General features: G+C 36.7%; 1 protein-coding gene across 2 annotated transcripts in view; it reads right to left on the bottom strand.

Annotated features, from left to right (window-relative positions):
• LOC102837000 (V-type proton ATPase subunit H-like) overlaps positions 1 to 6178 on the bottom strand; it is a 188371-nt gene that overhangs the window by 138717 nt on the left and 43476 nt on the right. The window lies entirely within an intron of this gene.

The following is a 6178-nucleotide window of genomic DNA, read 5'->3' as shown; positions in this document are numbered from 1 at the left end:
TAAAAAAAAAAAAAAAATACACCCTATTAGCCAGCTATTTCACCACAGAATTAAGTGCTCCAGAATGAATATTTACATCTACAGAAAGAGATGTACAAGAATGTTCACAACAGTATAATTTCCAACAGTCAAAATTTAAAAGCAAACCAAATGTCATCAATAAGAGAATGGATAAAATTCATAAAATAGAATGTAATATGACAATGAAAAAGAACGAGTTACTATTAAATGCTACATGAATCTCATAGATACAATACTGAGCAAGAAGCTCCAGTCACATAGGAGTTCCATCTATATGATTCCATATATATGGAGTTGAAATTCAAGCAAAACTAACCTATGGCATAGGATACCATAAGAATGGTAATCTATCACAGGAAGTGAAGTAAAGGACAGAATCAAAAGGGACAAGATCTACATAACTTCATCCAACTGTACACTTAAAATGTGTGTATTTCATTTTATATAAATTATGATATAATTTTTAAAAGGAAAAAAAAAGGGGGGGACACCAGGAGAAAAGAAGGGAATTATCTTGGGCAAATATCACATAAACTCTTCAATACTGCTTCCTCATCAATACAGAAAAATAATACTGGTCCTACCAAATAAGGAAAAAATGTGCTACGAAACAGCACTAAACAACTACAAGATACACTACTGCCTTATATACAGGAAATAAAATATATATAAACCCGAAGAATTATCTTATTAAAAGATACTCCCCTGTCAATATGCATATTTACAAAACATTTTGATTTAGTTAAGATACAGTCTTACCCCCCCAAAAAAAATCTTACTATTAATTTAGAAATTTATTACTCTCCCTCAAGTATTTCTTTCAATCTAATTAGTTTAGTCATATAATTGTATGAATGTCCTAGATTGAATTGTGTCCCCTAAAAATCCATTATCAACTTGATTGGGCCATGATTCTCAATAATTTGGCAGTTATGTAATGATGCAATATGGCGTTTATCACCATGGTATGATAAACCAATCAGTTGTGAGAGGATTAAAGCTCTTGTAGCATAGTGGTTACGAATCAGGCTGCTAACCTCAAGGTTAAGAGTTCGAAACTACCAGCAGTTCTGAAGGAGAAAGATGAGGCTTTCTGCTCCCATAAAGATTTACAGCCTCGGGAACCCTGTGCAGGGTCGCTATGAGTCAGGACCGACTCGACAGCACTTAACAACAACAACAACAGTACCATGAATCCTGTCACAGCCATGATCTTAAGTAAAAGGGAGTTTCCCTGGATCGTTGCAAGCAACAACTTTTATCATATAAAAGATAAAAGGAGAGGGGGAAGTCAGCAAAAAGGAGGGACCTGGTTACTACCAGGAAAAGACAGCTGGGAGTGGAACTCATCGTTTGGAACTATGGCCCCTGCGATAAGAAACTCCTAGACGCAAGGATGATTAACACCAAGACACATAGAGATCTCCACGGAGCACTGGGCGCCCAGATGTTGAAAGTAGATAAGGGCCTTTCCCCAGAGTCAAAGCTGTGCTACTGCCTCTGAGAATAGGGACTGATGTTTTTTATACAAGAACCACTAAAGAGCTGGACAATTAAAATTAAATACATATAGGTTATAAATTTAACATTCAGGGAGAGACAACATATTGCAGTTTAAAGAAATGCCCTTTGTATAATATTATTCAGAGTCCTATTGTAGCGCTGTTGGATAAGCACTAGCTGCTAACCACAAAGCTGGTGGTTCAACCTCACCAGCTGAGCCTTTGAAACTCTATATAGGATCACTATTAGTTAGAACCGAGTAGACGGCACTTAACAACAACATAATGTTATTTAAACCCTTCCCCTATAGCTGGCACTCTGAATTTGGACTTCTAGTCTCCTAAACTATGAAGAATAGATTTCTGTTTATTACAGCCATCCATTTGTGATATTTCTGTTATAACAGTCAGCACTAGATAACTAAGACACAACTATTAGGTCTTTCATTTTGAAGAAAAATTATTGTGGATTTAAAATAAAATAAAATTTATTTTACAAACTACTATTTTGTATATACAAATTCTAAGGACACATCAAATGCACTGCATAGGTCACCTTATGTTGTTATAGATGTTATACTTTCAGAATGCTTTGTACTCAAATACTTTACCATTTAATTTTCTGTTACACTACCAAAATATACCTCCAGACAATCCTTCCAAAAATATGATCAGGAAATATGATCAGGAAAACAAAACTCAGCTTTTCCTCCTTTCTATTAACATTCGCCCTGTTTATACCTATTAATGATTCCCAGTGTCTTACGTGTGTTCATTTTGTTATGTTGTTCTTGTTAAGTGCCATCGAGTCAGTTTTGACTCATAACGGCCCAGTATAGGGTTTCCAAGGCTGTAAATCTTTGCAGGAGCAGAAAGCCTCCTCTTCCTCCCATGGGGTGACTGGTAGGCTCGAACTTCTGACCTTGCAGCTCACAGTCCAGTGCTTATCCTATAGAACTATCACACTCTCATTTCGTAACTATTGTTGTTAAGTGCTGTTGAGCCGGTTCCAATGCATAGCGACTCTGTAAAGAGTTTCCAAGGAGTGGTTGGTGAGTTTGAACCGTGGATCCTGTGGTTTAAACCGGCCTTGCGGTCCAGTGCTTTATCCTACAGTGCCACACCAAATGAACTATGGGGATGATGCACTACATGAACTACTGAGAAAGTCCACCAGTTTCTGCTATTAGGCAGCATGGTGACATACTTCTTAGCAAAACCAAGGCAGTTCTCCATCCCTTACAGGAGACTGAAACATGTCACACCAGCATATACTTACAAGTATTGTATTACGTGACAAAGGCAAAGCAGTAAAACTAGCTTAACAGTAACAAGCGTGTTAGAACTGCTATAGAAAGCAATTTAAGGAGGTTATCCCAAAAAGTCAACTTTTGTTTCTCATTCCAAACTGCTGTTATGATAATTACAACATGGATGAACCTTGAAGACATTACGCTAAGTGAAAGGAGCCAGTCACAAAAGACTACACGTTCTGGGATTCCCTTATGTGAAATAAAAGAAAGCAAAACCATAGAGACAAATGCTGATTCAGGGAAGGGACAGGGCAGTAGGTACAGAGAAAAAGTGCTTTGTGTGCACAGGGTCCCTTGATAAGGTATCGAAAATTTAGCATTACACTGTGGTGATGATTATACAACTCTATGAATATATTAAAAGACACAGACTATAAGTGAATGAATTTTATGGCATGTGATGTGAATTTTGATACATCTATTTAAAAAATGAACTATATAAAATTGAAAATGGGCTTACTCACTTGCACTAGTCATATATCCAAGTGTTTAACAGCTATGTGTGTGACTTACTTAAGTGGCTACTATACTGGATAGTACAACTATCTGTCATCCCATCATCATGGGAAGTTCCAATGGGATGCACTGCTTCACAGCATTAAGAGGCAAGATAATACGAAGAAGAATGTGGCAACATAACCAAGTTACTACTAACAATGAAAGATTGCACATCCCACAATAACCAAGCTACACTCAATCTGTAACAAATATAGTCTAAGACATAAGAGTAATTTTTTTCTCCTTGTTGTTAAGTTCTGCCAAGTCAGTTCTGAGTTATAGCGACCCTGTATAGGGTTTCTAAGGAGTCACTGGCGAGCTTGAACCGACAACCTTATGGTTCAAACAGACTTTGTAGCCCAGTGTATTAACCTGCAGTGTCACACTAGGCCTCCTTTTCTCTCTTATACATGTGTAAATGAAACAAGGCAAAATAATTATATATATATATTTAAAACAAGAACAAACCGATTGCCAGACTCCTTCTAGACCCTCCTAAGTCTGTGAAAGATCACTGCACTGCTCTGTTAAGACAGTCAAACAATCAAAACTTCCATGGCTGTGCTGCTGCCTCTGAAAATAGGGACTGACGTTTCTCATACAAGAACCAGTAAAGGGCTGACAGTATATAGAATCAGACATAGTTCATACATTTCATATGCAGGTGTGAATTTTTTTTAAATGAATTTTAAAGAAATTCCTTCATATTATACTATTCAAATATAAGTGTTTACAATGGCCTACACATAACATATTATGATGTTTCTACAGACTCCTGGTGTGGCGCTGTAGGGTAAGCACTGGACTGTGAACCACAATGTTAGCAGTTCAAATCCACCAGCTGCTCCACAGAAACCCTATAAAGGGTTGCTATGAGTCGGAACCAAGTCAACAGCACTTAACAACAACAGCAACATGGCCATTTCAAAACCTAAGACTGCTAAATTACGCTTAGTTCTCATTTCGTAATGTAAGGCTATTTTTTGTTTGCGTTATACTGACATCAAATGGCAATGTGATGTAATGCATTATATCAACTGCTTTCCTCTGCTTTGAAAACCTAAAGGGATTTTAAGGAATCGACTCAATAGTAATGGGATAATAGGATAAGAGTCTAAAGAGAGTATGTGACCTGAGGATTCCTAGAGATCCTACTAAAGCTCAGTTGTTTCAAAAGTAATTCTAGCACTAAGCAATTCTATCATTTAGGGTTTCTGCCACTCATCAGCTCTGTGACCTTAGACAAGACGATGCACCCTTCTGTACAGTTTAACTTTGCTGATCTACAAACTGTGGCTAACAGTACGACACACCTCAGAGGATGGGTATGAGTACTAAAGTACATGTACAAACAAAAGAAACAGTGCCAAGTACACAGTAAATAATTAATATGAGCTTGCAGATTAGGATTCCCCTATTAATACACAAATATGAAAGAAAGGATTGACACTTTACTCAAATTACAGAGGTCGGCTTTTTAACTTGCCAGCTATCTGGAATAGTAAGAAACTGCAAGAAGAGAAAGATAATATGTGGGGTCTTCAAAAAGTTCATGGAAAATTATAATAAAAAGATAATGGAATTTTTCCGTAAGCTTTTTGAAGCTCCCACCTACGTACAGATTTAGGGGCACTAAAGGGAAATTGGAGTCCTGATGTGGTGCTGTGGACTAATGCGTCAGACCGCAAAGTCATTTGAACTGCAAGGTCGGTGGTTCAAGTTCACCTGCTGCTTCTTGGAAACCCGACACAGGGTCGCTATGGGTCAGAATCGACTCAATGGCACTACACAACAATAACAAAGGGAAATTGGTAAGAAATCAAAACCCATCTTGGTCTTATGACTATCCCTCATGCTAAATCCATGTGCAATGTATGTGCATAAATTTGCAAGCTTAACCACTTTGGCTAAATGTGCTGCCAATTCAGTTAATCAGTTTATTAGTTTTGTGTTTCCAATACAGATTGAAAGCTCAAAATACAATGGTCTTATCATCAGAGCTATAACCTCATTATATAAACTTTAGTAACTTACACATACTTTAACAGTCATTTAAATAAGTTATATTGACTCCGAAAACCCTTTAAAAATATCTACCTAATTCTAAAACTAAATAATCTTTCTAAAATTCAGAATGGTAAAAACTTAAGTCATATAAAATAAAGATTCTCAATTTAAATATTTGCTAATGATTGAATATATAGATTTTAACTTAGGTAGTAAAACTACCTCCCTTCTAGTTCTAAGATTGCTCATCTAGTTCAACACCTTGTTCTAATTCCACTTTAGAAAACTAATAGCCATTATCTGTTCTAACCAACTGTCAAACGCTTCAGCCCATTCCCCAAGAGTAGCCTTGCTCTTGACTTTAGAAACAGGTTCTGTTGATTATGATATACATAAAGGTATGTTCCATACAGGCTATAAAAGTATCAGTAATTAGCATGGATATTAAAGGCTTCTAAGAGCTTCAATTAAGTAAAATACAGGTGGGTGATAGACACTTCCCTCTAAAGATGTTTTCCTGTTTCCCAGAGATATTTCCAACAACAGAAGCTATATGTTCCTCCTCTATGTTTTTGGGATTTTTTTCCCTATTCTCCTCTCAACTAACCAAACCATTACTTGACCAAACTTACTGCCAGTTCCAGAACTATCCCTGGAACAGAGCAAAGTTAAACCATTTCCAAGTGGGGCAGGTTCAACTCTAGCTAAAAAAGTGGACTAGGGGAAACATGATTAGTTTTAACTTTTAGTCTTTTAAAACTACAAGTGTGAAGAGAGATTTGTCAAAAAAAAAAAAAAAACAAAAAAGGAGCCTGGGCATATAAAGCCTTATGCAAC

Source organism: Chrysochloris asiatica, unplaced genomic scaffold (genome assembly GCF_000296735.1).
Source record: "Chrysochloris asiatica unplaced genomic scaffold, ChrAsi1.0 scaffold00176, whole genome shotgun sequence".
In the NCBI taxonomy this organism is placed as follows: Eukaryota; Metazoa; Chordata; class Mammalia; order Afrosoricida; family Chrysochloridae; genus Chrysochloris; species Chrysochloris asiatica.
The sequence above is the reverse complement of the archived record's forward strand: the minus strand, read 5'-3'. Positions and strand labels throughout refer to the sequence as shown.